The 17,017-nt window shown below is 40.9% G+C and overlaps 1 protein-coding gene and 1 pseudogene across 1 annotated transcript in view; both read right to left on the minus strand.

Annotated features, from left to right (window-relative positions):
- Positions 1 to 17,017, minus strand: part of LOC134227125 (uncharacterized) — a 197,099-nt gene that overhangs the window by 29,162 nt on the left and 150,920 nt on the right. The window lies entirely within an intron of this gene.
- LOC134221949 (uncharacterized) lies at positions 6,472 to 13,422 on the minus strand (annotated as a pseudogene).

Consider the following 17,017-nt stretch of genomic DNA (forward strand, 5'->3'; position numbering starts at 1 on the left):
TACAACAAACAATAATTGTGAAAAGAAATCACCAAGCTAAAATGGCTAATTTTTCCTAAAATTTGACAGCAGTGCCCGTCGAAAAAAACGCTGAAAGATCAGTAATCTAGCAAAGTATGCTGATTTTCAGTTAAGACAAATCGGTATACTGATTTTCATTAAGTTTCAAAATTGCTGATAATTCTTCAGTAAAGCATTTTGCTGAAAAACTTTTTATGATTTTGGTGTGTATCCAACCAATCAATCAATCAATCAACTAATCAACCAATCAAGAAACCAACAAAACAACTAGTCAACCAATTGATTGTTGGTTGGTTGCCAATACAACCAACCAATCAGGTTATTTGATTGATTGGTTGCTTGCCTGGTTGATTGATTGGTTGGTCGAGTTTAGGACTCTCCATTTAATTCCACCAATTATTTTGACATCTTTGCAGATACGTATTTCGACCACAACTGTGTGGTCGTATTCAGTGTCTCGTACTTGACTCGACTGTTTTGTTGCTTGCTTGAATAGTTCGTAGGTTGGATAATTGATTGGTTGATTGATAAATTGCTTGATTGGTTGGTTGATTGATTGGTTGGTTATTTGGTTGATCGGTTGATTGATTGCTGCTTGATTTGTTAGTTGGTAGAATGGTTGATTGGTTGGTTGGTTGCTTGATTGTTGATTGGTTCTCAATCTTACCAACTAATCAGGTTATTTGGTTGATTGATTGACGGGTTGATTGATTAGTTGCTTGATTGGTTGGTCGACTGGTTAGTTCATATGTTGTTTTGTTGGTTGCTTCAATGGTTGCTTGGTTGATGATTAGTTGGTTGGTTGCTTGATTGCTTGGTTGATTGGTAGCTTGCCTGAAAGGCTGATTGCTGGATTAGTTGGTTGGTTGCTTAATTGGTCGGTTTTTTAGTTGATTGTTTGCTTTACTGGTTGATTGAATGGTCGGTTGGCTGGTTAGTTGATTAGCTGTTTTGTTGGTTGCTTGAATGGTTGATTGGTTGGTTGCTTATTTGGTTGATTAGCTTGTTGGTTGATTGGTTGATTAGTTAGTCGGTTGATTGGTAGCTTGCTTGATTGGTTGGTTGCTGGATTAGTTGATTGATTGGTGGTTGGTTACTTATTTGTTTGATTGGTTGCTTTACTTGATTGATTGGTTGTGGTTTTTTAGTTGATTGGTTGGTCGTTTCGTTAATTGGTAAGTTGTTTATTTAATTGGTTAATTAGTTGGTTGGTTGCTTGATTGGTTGGTTGATTGGTAGCTTACTTGATTGGTTGGTTGCTGCTTGATTTGTCAGTTGGAAGTATGGTTGATTGATTGGTTGGTTGATTGTTGGTTGGTTACTTAATTTTTGGTTGGTTGGTTGACTGGTTGATTGGTTGGTTGCTTGTTGGTTAGTAGGCTGGTTAGTTGATTAGTTGTTTTGTTGATTGCTTGGTTGATTGGTTAATAAGTTGATTGCTAGGTTGCTTGATTGGTTAGTTATTTGGTTGATTTAACCAACCAACCCGGTTGCTGCTTGATTTGTTAGTTGGTAGAATGGTTGATTGGTTGGTTGATTGATTGATTGATTGGTAATTTGCTTGACTGGTTGATTGTTTGGTTGCTTGATTGGCTGAACGGCTGGTTAGTTGATATGTTGTTTTATTGGTTGCTTGGTTGGTTGATTAGTTGATTCGTTGCTTGATTGATTGGTAGCTTGCTTGAATGGCTGATTGCTGGATTAGCCAATCAAGCAACCAATCAACTAAATAACCAACCAAGCAACCAACAAACAATGAAGCAACCAATAAAGCAACCAGCCAACTATCAAGGAACCAACTAATCAACAGTTCTACCAACTAACAAATCAAGCAACAACCAACCAATCAACTATTCTACCAACTAACAAATCAAGCAGCAACCAACCAACCCATCAACCAAATAACTAACCAATCAATCAACCAACCAATCAAGCAATCAACAAAACAACTAATCAACTAACCAGCCTACTAACCAACAAGCAACCAACCAATCAACCAATCAAGCAACCAAGCAACAATCAAGCAACCAACAATTCAAGCAAACAACCAATAACCAATCAAACAACCAATCAACTAAACAACCAACCAATCCAGCAATCAACTTATTAAACAATCAACCAAGCAGTCAACAAAACAACTAATCAACTAACCAGCCTACTAACCAATCAATCAACATGTCAAGAAACCAACCAATCAACCATACTACCAACTAACAAATCAAGCAGCAATCAACCAAGCAATCAAGCAACCAACCAACTAATCAAGCAACCAACCAATCAATCAAGCAAGCAACTAATTAACCAATCAACTAAACAACTTATCAATTAACGAGACGACCAACCAATGAAGCAACCAATCAACTAAATAACCACAACCAATCAATCAAGTAAAGCAACCAATCAACCAAATAAGTAACCAACCATCAATCAATCAACTAATCCAGCAACCAACCAATCAAGCAAGCTACCAATCAACCAACTAACTAATCAACCAATCAACCAACAAGCTAATCAATCAAATAAGCAACCAACAAAACAACTAATCAACTAACAAGCCGACCAACCAATCAATCAATCAGTCAAGCATCCAAACAACCAAATAACCTACCAATCAATCAATTAAGCCACTAATCAACCAATTAAGCAAATAACCATTCAACCAACTAACAAATCAAGCAAGCAACCAACCAACCAGTCAACCAATCAAGAAACCAAATAACCAACCAATCAATCATCTAACAAAGCAAGCAACCAACAAGCTAATCAACCAAATAAGCAACCAACCAATCAACTATTCAAGCAACCAACAAAACAAGCAATCAACTAACCAGCCGACCAACTATTCAATCAACCAGTAAAGCAAACAATCAACCAATTAAGCAACCAACCAACTAATCCAGCAATCAGCCATTCAGGCAAGCTACCAATCAACCAAGCAATCAAGCAACCAACCAACTAATCATTAACCAAGCAACCATTGAAGCAACCAACAAAACTGAACTAACCAGCCGACCAACAATTCAATCAACCAGTGAAGCCAGTCATGCAACCAATCAATCAAATAACCTGATTAGTTGGTTGGATTGGCAACCAACCAACAATCAAGCAACCAACCAATCAACCATTCTTCCAACTAACAAATCAAGCTGCAACCAACTAACCAACAAATCAAGTAACCAACCATTTAAGCAAGGTACCAATCAACTTGTTAACTAATCAACCAAGCAACCAACAAAACAAATAATCAACTAACCAGCCGACTAACCAATCAATCAGCCTGTCAAGCAACCAACCAATCAACCATACCATACTACCAACTAACAAATCAAGCAGCAGCCAACCAAATAATCAACCAACCAATCAAGTAACCAACCAGTCAAACAAGCTATCAATCTACCAAGCAATCAAGCAACCAACCAACTAATCAACCAATCAAGCAACCAAACAACTAATTAACCAAGCAATCAACAAAACAACTTATCAACTTACCAGCCGACCAACTAATCAACCAATCAACTAAATAACCACAACCAATCAATCAACCAGTGAAAAAAACAGTCAACCACTCAAGCAACCAATCATTCAACCATTCAAGCAAGCTACCATACCAATCAATCAATCCAGCAACTTAGTTGAGTCGATTGATGTGTAACAATATGGATCTTCGGGCCTCTCAACAAAAGTTCGTTTTGAAGTGATCTTAAAATAGGTATGTATTCGTAATCATTACGGTAATTTATTACATATTACGGTAGTGTGGGCAGCAATGCGAGTCACCAAGTCATGCAAATGAATCTCCGTAAATATAATCAATGAAAAATGAAAAATTGAGCGCATCTGGCGAATATTGTTTTCATTAGCTGTTTTACTAATTTCCTGCTCTCGACGAGTTTCCGAATTTGGCGAGACAATATTCCCATTTTGCTTCTTTGGAGGATCTGAGCGCCGGCGTTCTCATAATCTTCTGCATCGGTAGTCGTAGTAAAGCAAATGTTGTATTCCTGAACCCCTTTATTGGTTCCAACACAAGGCCGTCGGAGTATGCCACCATATTTTTAGGTTTGCGACGATCAACAGCTGCTTCCGGTTTCTATTTATTATCGAATGACTAGAGTAAAACCGTAACTGCTTCCAGACATTGAACTGAAATTCCGTTCTTAGCAAACCATGAAACTTTGGTAACCAATACCTTCTTCTTCTTATTGGCATTACACCCCACACTGGGACAGAGCCGCCTCGCAGCTTAGTGTTCATTAAGCACTTCTACAGTTATTAGTGAGCTAGCTACCAATCAACCAAGCAATCAATGAACCAACCAACTAATCAACCAATCAATTCACCATTCAAGCAATCAATAAAACTACTAATCAACTAAACAAGGAACCAAATAAGCAACTAACTAATCGAGCAACCAACCATTCAAGCCCACTTTCAATCACTCAAGCAACTAATCAATCAACCAACCCATCAATTAAGCAACCATCCAATCAATCAAGCAATAAACCAATCAACCAACCAATCAAGCAATCAATCATTTAGGCAAGCTACCAAAGAACTAACCAAACAATAAACCAATTAGACAACCAACCTACCAAGCAACTACCAATCAAGCAACCAGCCATTCAGCCAACTAACAAATCAAGCAGGGGCCATCCTTAGCCGTGCGGTAGGAGGCGCGGCTACAAAGCAAGACCATGCTGAGGGTGGCTGGGTTCAATTCCCGGTGCCAGTCTAGGCAATTTTTGGATTTGGGAATTGTCTCGACTTCCCTGGGCATAAAAGTATTATCGTCTTAGCCTCATTATATACGAATGTAAAAATGGTAACCTGGCTTAGAAACCTCACAGTTAATAACTGTGGATGTGCTTAATGAACACTAAGTTGCGAGGCAGCTCTGCCCCAGTGTGGGAATGTAATGCCAATAAGAAGAAGAAGAACAAATCAAGCAACCAATCAATCGAGCAACCAAATCACCAATCAACTTTATAAGTAAAGAATCAAGTAACCAACTAACCAATCGAGCAACCAACCATTCAAGCCCACTTCCAATCAATAAAGCAACCATCCAATCAAGCAATCAACCATTTATGCAAGCTACTAATGAACTAACAAACCTATCAAGCAACTAACCCATCAACCAACCATCCAAGCAACTAATTAATCAACCAACCATTCAAGCAAGCTATCAATCAATCAAGCAAGCAACTAATCAACAATATAACCAACGAATCAAGTAACCTACTAACCAATCGAGCTACCAATCAAAACACAATCAATAAACCAACCAACAAATAGACCAACCAAACAACCAACTGATCCACCATTCAAGCAACCAACAAAACAACTAATCAACTAACCAGCCGACCAACCAATCATTCAACCATTATTTAAGCAAGCTACCAATCAATAAATCAAGCAACCAATTAACCAATCAACCAACCAAACAATCAAGCAACTAATCAATCAAACAACAAACGAATCAAGTAATCAACTAACCAATCAAGCAGCCAACCATTCAAGCAAGCTACCAACCAACCATTCAACCAACTAACCAAACATTCAATCATTCAAGGAAGCTACCAATCAATCAAGCAACGAATTAACCAATCAAGCAACTAACCATTCAACCAACAAAGCAACCAATCAATCAAATAACTAACGAATCAAGTAACCAGCTAACCAATCAAGCAACTAACCATTCAACCAACAAAGCAACCAATCAATCAAATAACTAACGAATCAAGTAACCAGCTAACCAATCGAGCAACCTACTATTCAAGCCCACTTCCAATCAATCAAGCAACAAACCAATCAATCAACCAACCAATAAACCATTTGAGCAAGCTACCAATGAACTAGTGGGCCCTCCTTAGCCGTGCGGTAAGACGCGCGGCTACAAAGCAAGACCATGCTGAGGGTGGCTGGGTTCGATTCCCGGTGCCGGTCTAGGTAATTTTCGGATTGGAAATTGTCTCGACTTCCCTGGGCATAAAAGAATCATCGTGCTAGCCTCATGATATACGAATGCTAAAATGGTAACCTGGCTTAGAAACCTCGCAGTTAATAACTGTGGAAGTGCTTAATGAACACTAAGCTGCGAGGCGGCTCTGTCCCAGTGTGGGGATGTAATGCCAATAAGAAGAAGACCAATGAACTAACCAACCAATAAGCATCTAATCAATCAACCAACCCACCAATCAAGCAACCAACCATTCAAGCTAGCTACCAATCAACCAAGCAAACAATGTACCAAGAAATCAACTAATCCACCTTTCAAGCAACCAACAAAACAACTAATCAACTAACCAGCCTACTTACCAATCAACCAATCAAGCAACCAATCATTCAACCATTCAAGCCGGAGGATTCTTTCAGGAATCCTGGGGAAATTCATTAACATTAACACACAATTCAAATTAAAACGAGATAGTTTTTTCTCTGTAAAATTCCTGAGCGTTTCTAAATTCCTTCCAATATCAATAAACCTAACTGCCAGCGGTTCCTTTTCGTGCTTTCCGATAAATTGCACACGCAAAACAACAAATTTACTTCGTTCCTGTTGGTGCAGGACATTCGAATCGTGTGTTGGAGTTGGTAGTAAGTCTTTGCAGGAAAGTTTTGCCGATTACGTTGGTGAGTCGCCTACGTTGGTTCCGGCAATGGCATATGTCGTACTGTTACGGGATCTGGATTGACCCGAGTGGGAAATCGATCGCGATGGAATATTCCTGGGAAATGCAACCGGTTGTCTGGAATAATTAACGGCTGGTGTAAGACTATTGAGATTCACCATGGTGTTATCCGTGGTGGCATTTGTCTTTTCCGTCGAGGACGTCTTCTCGTACAGCGTCGTGGACCGCCTTGGCATCATGCCGCCGGCACTGGGCCCAACCGTCCGGTTGCCGTTGCCGGAGTCGAACTGGTGCTACGCGGTTTCGCCGGGCTGGAGATCGATGAATTATCTGCCGATGTGAATGGTTTGGAGCGGTTTGGTTATGCTCGACGCCGGCCTCTGGTTTTGTGCGGCTAATCTGGCAGTGTTCTCCTTCTTCTGTCGTTTGAAATTACTGCTAACTGACATCCGTTCCGAGATGCCACTGCTGGCCTTCGAGCTGTGATTATTACTGCCGGAGTTGTCAACCGCCGTGGGACCGGACCCAATGGCTGCCGATGCATCGCGTTGTTGCCACCGCCACCAGGCAGCGGTCACTGCTGCTGTCGGTCCGACACGTAAGGTTACACTGCCACTGGAGGCTCGTTTGATAGGTTTTGTGCTCGATGCAGATATTAATATTATACTTCGATGCACACCTCGGTACCTGGGACTTTGCTCTTGGGGGTAACTAGCGGCGGCACCCTCATTGCCGGCGATATTACGTAGTGACAGAGACGATCCGGGCCGGGAGCCGTCGGACTCGGGGTGCGTACTCTTTCTTCCGAGTAGCAGATAAATGGTCAAAACATCAACAATGCTCACGACAAGCAAACACTTTGTTTAAATAAAATGAATAAAATCAACCGAAAAAGTTGTGCGACACGCGAGGGAAAAACATTGAACTGTCATGACAGATGATGTCATGATGCAATAGACTCTGATCGTAGCCAAAAACAACTGTTGTCAAACTGACGTGGTTCGAATTGAGGGGCTTCTCAATGGTCGAGTGATTGTAATAATTGTAATCCGTCACTCCCCAGGGGTATATAGTGGTGCCCGGAAAAATGGCCACCCCTCCGTCTATGTATTCGTCAATGGTGGAACTATCAACCTACCGATTTTACTCCTGATTTCGTCCATGTTCATCGGAGAAATTATTTATAGTTTACAGCGTTTTTTTCGAACCATGTGCTTTCTCGTTGAAAAAGTAACACAATTAAGTTTGTTTGAATGCATCTCTTATTAGTTTGAGAAAGTTTATAACATTTCATAGACAAACATAAGAAATCGTGGTGTATCAAGTATGAAAATTGCTATAAATAATGACATTTGAACTGAGTTTGTGAAGAACATCTTAGTGATGTGAAATGCATTAGACTCCATGGTGTAAATTGAAATGAAATATTCACATTTTGGAACATATACGACCAATGTGTATTTGTTATCGGTATCCATTGATATGCACATCATATTATGGTGGAACAAGTATGGAATACGACATAAACATTGACATATGAAATGAGTTTGTGAAGAACATGTCATCGATGTGAAGTACACCAGACTTGATGGTGTAAGCCGATTGAAAATATCCATATTCCGAAAAACATGAATCGAACGTGTATTTTTTTATCAGTGAACGGCAACGGCAGGATGCGGCAGCTGTCACTTTTGAATACACGGCTGTATATGGAACGGCACGCAATGGTGCGTAACGGCAAATGCGGAATGTACTAAAACCGCATATTTTTTGAAAATTTTCAAAAAATGCGGCAGCGGTATTGCGGAAAGATTTGTTTACTTTTAGCATGAAGTGATTTTATTCAAATTTGTATTATATTTTCAGTAGCAGAGAACTTCAGAGAAAGCATAATCAGGACCACTTGATTAAACTGGATTGCTGAAAATGAATAAAATTATTTATGGAAATCGTGAAAACCTCGAAGAAACAATAATGATTATATTATTAATCATAAAATCGCCGTTCTACTTGTAAGGGAGCGTCCACAAATTACGTAACGCTTAGAGGGGGGAGGGGGGGTTCAGCAAAGTGTGACGATCCATACAAAATTTTTAGATGTTTCATACAAAAAGTGTGACATAGAGGGGAGGGGGGTTGAAAATATCCATTTTTTTTGCGTTACGTAATTAATGGATCTTCCCTAAATCCAATTTCAATAGAACATCCACTATTCATCCAAATTAAATCCCTGGAATTGTGAGTTTGAGTTCCCAGATCCTTTGTATTTCCGAGAAAAATTCCATGTAAAATTTTCTCTTAATTTACCATGAAAATTAACTTAATTTACCATGAAAATTAGCTTTGTTGGATAATTATTCTGAATCTACAAGGGATTTCCACTGATTTGTAACGAAAAAGTTCTATGAAATTCCAAAAAAATACCAAGAAAATTCCTCTCAAATATCAAGAGAAAACTTTCTGAAACTCCGAAGGAAATTACTCTGAATGGAAATGAAAATCGAAAATTAAACAAATTAATTTGAAAAAAAGTTTCTAATAAATTAGGTAGTTCCGCTAGGAATTTCCACTTCCTTCGAGAGCTCCTCCAGGAATTCCTTCGGAAATTCCTCCAGAAATTCCTTCGAAAGCTCCTCCAGGAATTCTTTCGGAAGTTCCTCCAGGAACCTTCGCAAGTTCCCCTAGGAATTCTTTCGGAAGTTCCTCCAGAAATGTCTTCCGAAGTTCCTCCAGAAATGTCTTCCGAAGTTCCTCCAGAAATGTCTTCCGAAGTTCCTCCAGAAATGTCTTCCGAAGTTCCTCCAGGAATTCCTCCGGAAGTTCCTCAAGGAATTCCTCCCCAAGCTCCTCCAGGAAATCCTCCCGAAGTTCCTCCAGGGATTCCGCCGGAAGTTCCTCCAGGAATTCCTCCGGAAGTTCCTCCAGCAATTCCTGCCGAAGTTCCTCCAGGAATTCCTCCGGAAGTTCTTCCAGGAATTCCTCCGGAAGTTCCTCCAGGAATTCCTCCGAAAGTTCCTCCAGGAATTCCTCCGGAAGTTCCTCCAGGAATTCCTCCGGAAGTTCCTCCAAGAATTCCTCCGGAAGTTCCTCCAGGAATTCCTCCAGAAGTTTCACCAGGAATTCCTCCGGAAGTTCCTCCAGGAATTCCTCCGGAAGTTCCTCCAGGAATTTCTATGGAAGTTCTTCCAGGAATTCCTCCGGAAGTTCCTCCAGGAATTCCTCCGGAAGTTCCTCCAGGAATTCCTCCGGAAGTTCCTCCAGGAATTCCTCCGGAAGTTCCTCCAGGAATTCCTCCGGAAGTTCCTCCAGGAATTCCTCCGGAAGTTCCTCCAGGAATTCCTCCGGAAGTTCCTCCAGGAATTCCTCCGGAAGTTCCTCCAGGAATTCCTCCGGAAGCTCCTCCAGGAATTCCTCCGGAAGTTCCTCCAGGAATTCCTCCGAAAGTTCCTCCAGGAATTCCTCCGGAAATTCCTACGGAAGTTCCTCCAGGAAATCCTACGGAAGTTCCTCCAGGAGTTCCTCCAGGAATTCCTTCGGAAGTTTCTCCAGGAATTCCTCCGAAAGCTCCTCCAGGAATTCCTCCGGAAATTCCTCCAGGAATTCCTCCGGAAGTTCCTCCAGGAATTCCTCCGGAAGTTCCTCCAGGAATTCCTCCGGAAGTTCCTCCAGGAATTCCTCCGGAAGTTCCTCCAGGAATTCCTCCGGAAGTTCCTCCAGGAATTCCTCCGGAAGTTCCTCCAGGAATTCCTCCGGAAGTTCCTCCAGGAATTCCTCCGGAAGTTCCTCCAGGAATTCCTCCGGAAGTTCCTCCAGGAATTCCTCCGGAAGTTCCTCCAGGAATTCCTCCGGAAGTTCCTCCAGGAATTCCTCCGGAAGTTCCTCCAGGAATTCCTCCGGAAGTTCCTCCAGGAATTCCTCCGGAAGTTCCTCCAGGAATTCCTCCGGAAGTTCCTCCAGGAATTCCTCCGGAAGTTCCTCCAGGAATTCCTCGGAAGTTCCTCCAGGAATTCCTCCGGAAGTTCCTCCAGGAATTCCTCCGGAAGTTCCTCCAGGAATTCCTCCGGAAGTTCCTCCAGGAATTCCTCCGGAAGTTCCTCCAGGAATTCCTCCGGAAGTTCCTCCAGGAATTCCTCCGGAAGTTCCTCCAGGAATTCCTCGGGAAGTTCCTCCAGGAATTCCTCCGGAAGTTCCTCCAGGAATTCCTCCGGAAGTTCCTCCAGGAATTCCTCCGGAAGTTCCTCCAGGAATTCCTCCGGAAGTTCCTCCAGGAATTCCTCCGGAAGTTCCTCCAGGAATTCCTCCGGAAGTTCCTCCAGAAATTCCTCCGGAAGTCCCTCCAGGAATTCCTCCGGAAGTTCCTCCAGGAATTCCTCCGGAAGTTCCTCCAGGAATTCCTCCGAAAGTTCCTCCAGGAATTCCTCCGAAAGTTCCTCCAGGAATTCCTCCGAAAGTTCCTCCAGGAATTCCTCCGGAAGTTCCTCCAGGAATTCCCCCGGAAGTTCCCTCTGAATTCCTTCGGAAGTTCCCCCAGGAATTCTTTCGGAAGTTCCCCCAGGAATTCAGGAGTTCCTCCGGAAGATCCTCCAGGAATTCATCCGGCAGTTTCTCTAGGATTTCCCCCGAAAGTTTCACCTGAAGTTCCTCCGGAAGTTCCTCCAGGGTTTTTTCCGGAAGTTCCTCTAGGAATTCTTCTCGAAGTTCCTCCAGGAATTCCAAGGAGAAATTCCGTTCCAAAGATATATAGGAGTAGCTTCCGGTGGAATATCGGGAGTTCTTTCCAGTTTTAATCTTGGATGAATTTTCATAGGTTCTCCTGTAGAACGTTCGTGGGATTCCTGGAGGAACTTTCGGGGATTTCCTGGAGGAACTTCCGGGGAATTCCTGGAGGAACCAGGAAAAATTCCTGGAGGAACTTCCGGAGGAAATACGGGAGAACTCCAGGAGGAATTACGGGAGGAACTTCAGGACCAATTCCGGGGAATTCAGGAGGAACTTTTGGGGGAATTCCTGGAGGAACTTCCGAAGGAATCCCTGGAGGAACTTCTTAAGGAATTCCTGAGCTTCCGAAGGAATCTAGAGGATTTTCCGGAGGAATTTCTGGAAGAACTTCTGTAGGAATTTCCGGAGGAACTCTTGGAGGATTTACTGGAGGAACTTCCGAAGGAATCATGATCAACTTGCGGAGAAATTTGTGGAGCAGCATTCGGAGGAATTCCTGGTGGAACTCCATTAGGAATTTCTTGAAGAACTTTTGGAGGAATTTACTGAAGAACTCTTAGAGGAACATCCAGAGGAACTCTTGGAGCAACTTTCGAAGGAACTCTTGGGGAAACTTACGAAGGAACTGCCGAAGGAATTTTCGCAGGAACTTTTGAAGGAATTCCTGAAGGAGCTTCTTAAGGAACTTCCGAACAAATTACTGGAGGAACTTCCGAAGAAATTAATGGAGGAACTTTCGAAGGAATGTCTGATGGAATTACTAGAGGAACTTCTGAAGGAATCTTGAGGAGTTTGCGGAGGAATTCCTGGAGAAATTCGTGGAGAAGCATTCGAACTTCCGGAGGATCTTTTGGAGGAACTTTCGAAGGAACTTTTGGAAGAATTTACGGAGGAACTTCCGAAGGAATTTTTGCAGGAACTTGCGGAGAAATTCCTGGAGGAATTTCCGGCTGAACTCCTGGAGGAACTTCCGGAGGAACTCCTAGAGGAACTTCCGAAAGAACTTCTGTAGGAATTTCCAGAGGAACTCTTGGAGGAATTTCCGAAGGATTTCCTAAAGGAATTTCCGAAGGAATTTTTGGAAAAACTTTCGACAGAATATTGAGGAACATCCGGGAGGAATTCGTGGAGGAGCTTTCGGAGGAATTCCTGGTGGAACTCCATGCGGAATTTCTTGAGGAACTCTTGGAGGATCTGCCGGAGGAATTCGTGGAGGAACTTCCGAAGGAATTTTTGCAGGAGCTTCTGAAGGAATTTCTGAAGAAACTTAAGGAATTCCTGGAGGAGCTTCTGGGGAAATTCATGGAGGAACTTCCAGAGGCATTTTTGGAAGAACTTCTGGAGGAATTCCTGGAACAATTTCTGGAGCCACTTCCGAAGAAACTTCCGAAAGAAGCGCTGGAGGAACTCCGAAGGAATTTGTGAACTTTTTGGAGGATTTTCCGGAGGAATTCCTAGACAAACTTCCTGGGAATTCTATAAGGAACTTCCGAAGAAATTTCTGGAACATCTTCATGTAGGAACTTCCAAAGGAATTCCTGGAGGTTTCTCCAGAGAAATATCCGGAGCGATTTCAGCAAAAACTTCCGAAACAATTTCTTGATGAACTTCCGGTGCAATTCCTGAAGGAACTTTCGAAGGGATTTGTGATGGATCTTCTGGAGAAATTGGTGATGGAGCTTCCTTATTGGAATTATGTACAATACTTTTGAGCCTCTGCAGTTCCTGCAGGAACTGCCGGCGGTTCAAGACATCAAAAAATAGTATTCCTACTGTTCTGATCGAGGTTCTGATATATTTAAAGCAGTCACTGAATCAATTAGAATTAATTTAAAAGTTTATTTAAATAATTGAAATTAAATCGTCTCTAGAAATAATTAAAATCATCTTTGAAAAAATCAGAATTCCTTTAAAACTTGAAACGTCATATAAAATCTGTCCGGCAAATCCGCATGCATTGCGTTTTGCAACTGCGGCAATGATGCGGAATTTTTTTAGTACAAACCGTCGACAAACCGCTTGCCGTTGCCGTTCCGTTGCCGCACTCCATTGCGTCCGAAGGGGTTTTGAAATATTACGCTATAGCTATATTACGTCGAATTCGTTTTTAAAAAGTTCCAACCTAGGTTGGAACCAGTTCCAACCTAAGTGCTGTCAAAGTGTTTTTTTATTCGCTCAGGTTGGAACTAGGTTCGCCCTAGTTCCAACCCCAAAGCTGTCGGGTTCGCACTGTGTTGTTTCACGGTTTCGCACTGGGTTCACCAATACAACTGTACTTCAACTGTCAAAACCATATGAGTGCGTGGGACTGGGCGGAATAAACAAGCAGGAGGGAAAAACGAAACTATCTGTTATTCAAATAAAATGCGCGTTGAATTTTTTTTTCAGGAATTTCGTTATATTTATTATTGTAGTTTTATATGAAATTAATCCGGTACTGTTGTCTAGATTCAGTTTAAAAAATAATTGTTATTATTACTAATTATTCATACGTTCGTTCAGGGTTTTCCTCACAGATTGTGTTCTAAATTAGGTCGGTGGATGGAATTAGTTTGGAAATTCTCCTCGAAACCCGTTCACAAAATCTTAGCGGATTGTCAGACAAATATATTTGAGGAATACCGAATAGAATTCTTTCTTTAATAATATGCAGAATTTCTTTTGAAATTATTCCAAAAACTCTTTCGTGCGTTTCAGCATTTTATTCCAGTAATTCTTTCTTGAATTCTTGTCTTGATATCTTTCAGGCATTCCTCCATATTTTTTTTCCAAGAGATCCCTTCGAGATGAATTCCTTTGAAAATCTTCTAGGAATATCTTTGAATACTGTTCCAGGATTTTCTTTGAAAGTTGCTCCAGGAATTAATTTGGAAAGTTCTTTGAGGAATTCCTCCGGAAGTTCCTTTAGGGATTCCTCCGGAAGATTCTTTAGGAACTCCTCTGGAAGTTTATTGAGGAATTCTTCCGGAAGGTCTTTAAGGAATTCCCCCGGAAGGTCTTTAAGGAATTCCTCCGGAAGTTCCTTGAGGAATTCCTCTGGAAGGGAAGTAGCTCTTCTGGAAGTTCTTGGAGGAGTTCTGCCGGAAGTTCTTCCAAGAAATCCTCCGCAAAATCCTCCAGGAATTCCCCCGATAGTCATTCACCAGTTTCACCGGAAGCTAAAACAGAAATTCTTACGGAAGCTCCTCCAGGAAGCAGGAAGTTTTTCGAAGAAATTCCTGAATGAATTAATGAAGAAATTCCTAATGAACTTTCGGATGAATTCCTGAAGGAACTTCCGGAGGAGTTCCTGGTGGAGCTTCCGGAGGAACTTATAAGGATTTCCTGGAGCAACTTCCGGAGGAAATCCCGAAGGAACTTCTGGAGACAATCCTGAACGAACTTTCGGAGGAAATCCTTCAACCTTCGAATGAATCCTTCAAGGAACTTTCTGAGGAATCTTTCATGGAACTTCCGGAAAAATCCACAAGGAACTTTCGTAGGATTTCCTCAAGGAACATGTAGAGATGAAACCTGGGGGGGGGAGTGTTGTAGTGGGAGGTATTCCTGAAGGAACTTCCGGAGCAAAACGTTGTTATGTTTTCTATGTTGGACTATTGAAAGGGCACGAAAAATCAAAATCCCGGCCCCATTGAAAATCCGGCGGAAAATATTCCCGAGGTGTGAGGCTACCTTTATCAGGAGGAATTTTTATTACATGCTTCTGAGTGTAAATAATTAAATACATATATCCGCCGCCCAAAAGTAAATTCCATTATCCGCAAAAACAGTTCACGCACTTGAACACTTTTATTTATCATGTACTGATAAGTCAAGGCCAACGCACTGCTAGTGCACTGGATGTCCTGGATCATATGTTTCAAATCAAAACAAACACGATGCTACGCACACCAACATATCCAATGACAGATGGACCTGAAAATGTTTTTTTATTCAGGGTTCGGGTTGGCACTGACCCAGGTTTAAAAACGAATTCGACATTACTATATAGAAAAATACACGATTACACTCTGAAAAAATTAAATACCAAATAGGTTAAAAGTCATACTAACTGGCTATTCGCCTGGTTGACCCCGGCTTAGTTTAGGTGCGGACTATACAGCGTTAAGGCTCCGTCAGACGTTGCAAGCAAATCACTCGTGCGAGCGAATGATTTCTGAGAGCACTTGCAATTGCAGTCACACGTAGCAGTTTTTTACTTTTAGCAAATGCCAGATTTACTCTCATGCAAATATAAACAAAAACGAAAAACTTGTTTTTCGGCCACAGAATCTAATTTCATTCCTATTTTTGCAGTGCAACACCCGAATAAAAAATATAATACAAAAACTATTTAACGTAATGTAACATTACTATTGAAAACAATAGGTTTCCATTAAATTTTAATGTTGGCATAACTGTAGAATCACAATACGATTTATTGTAATGAACTATTCAATGAATCGTAATCGAAGTTTTCGTAATAGAATATACGGGTGGTTAAGCATCGTAACAATACAAAATTTAGCATTTTTCCATACATTTTTATTTGAAAAACTATAGACTATAATGTTTTTCTATTGTATGAAATATTACAAGCTGGAAAAAAATGTGTGACATATTTCACATTTTTCTTCCAGTTTGGATGCGAGGTCGGTAAAGCAGAACTAAAAGTTGATTCCGCCAAAAATAATATTTTGACATGTTTACATTCTTTATTTTTTTGCATTTATTTAAATTTTGCGTTTCGAACCAATGATGGTTTGTAGTGTTGTGTGTGTCCCTGTGTCTTTCCTCACTGGTCCATGAGAGATCGTTAGAGGGGATTGAGTTGGCAGCGAAGATGTTTTTCAGGTATGTAATGTTTTAGAATGGGCAAGTGATTTGAATAGTTCTGTTGAATTCAATTGAGTAACCAAGTTGAACGTTTTTAATATTGGTTCAATTGAAGTGAATTATAGAGTTTTTCAGATGTTTAATTCACGTACCAGTCAAATAACTTGTTCAATTCACTTGCCCAATCTAGCGTCAGAGATAAAAATATTAAATTATGTTTAATCGATTGTAGGATGTTAATTCCATCACTATAGTATATATTTCCCTGATGGCCAAATGATGAAGAACCGTCAGGTGGATTTACGATTCCGAAAATTCTACTGTAAAGGTGTGTTTTTTTATTATCTGTATTATGAGTAAAAACTCTAAGGATGACGACAAAGATAACGACATAGTTATTCCATCATATAATACTTTGAGAATACACAGAAAGAAAATTCAATAATAAAATTAAAAAAACCATTGGTAAATTTAAAAAGTTACGTTGGTTCTTTTTCGTAGAGAGTACCACATGTTCATAATAAAAGTACGCAAACTTTTTCAACAACCATGGACCAAAAGTGGCATGCCGCTCTGAAATTAAAAGTTTGAACATTCAAAATTAAATAGTAGAACTGTCAAATGCAAAATGTTTATACTGTAACAAATAGAGCAAAATATCTTCATTTCAACTAAAGTAAACCCCCCTCCCCTCCTTCTACCCCTTAGTCATTTCTCCATCTTAAATATAAATAATCAAATCAAATGTATATCTTTTACATTTTATTTCATTATGTTGAACATTTTTCCTCACTACTCTCCGACGGTGCAAGCTGCGGCATCTCCCACAG

Source organism: Armigeres subalbatus, chromosome 3, assembly GCF_024139115.2.
Source record: "Armigeres subalbatus isolate Guangzhou_Male chromosome 3, GZ_Asu_2, whole genome shotgun sequence".
Classification (NCBI taxonomy): Eukaryota; Metazoa; Arthropoda; class Insecta; order Diptera; family Culicidae; genus Armigeres; species Armigeres subalbatus.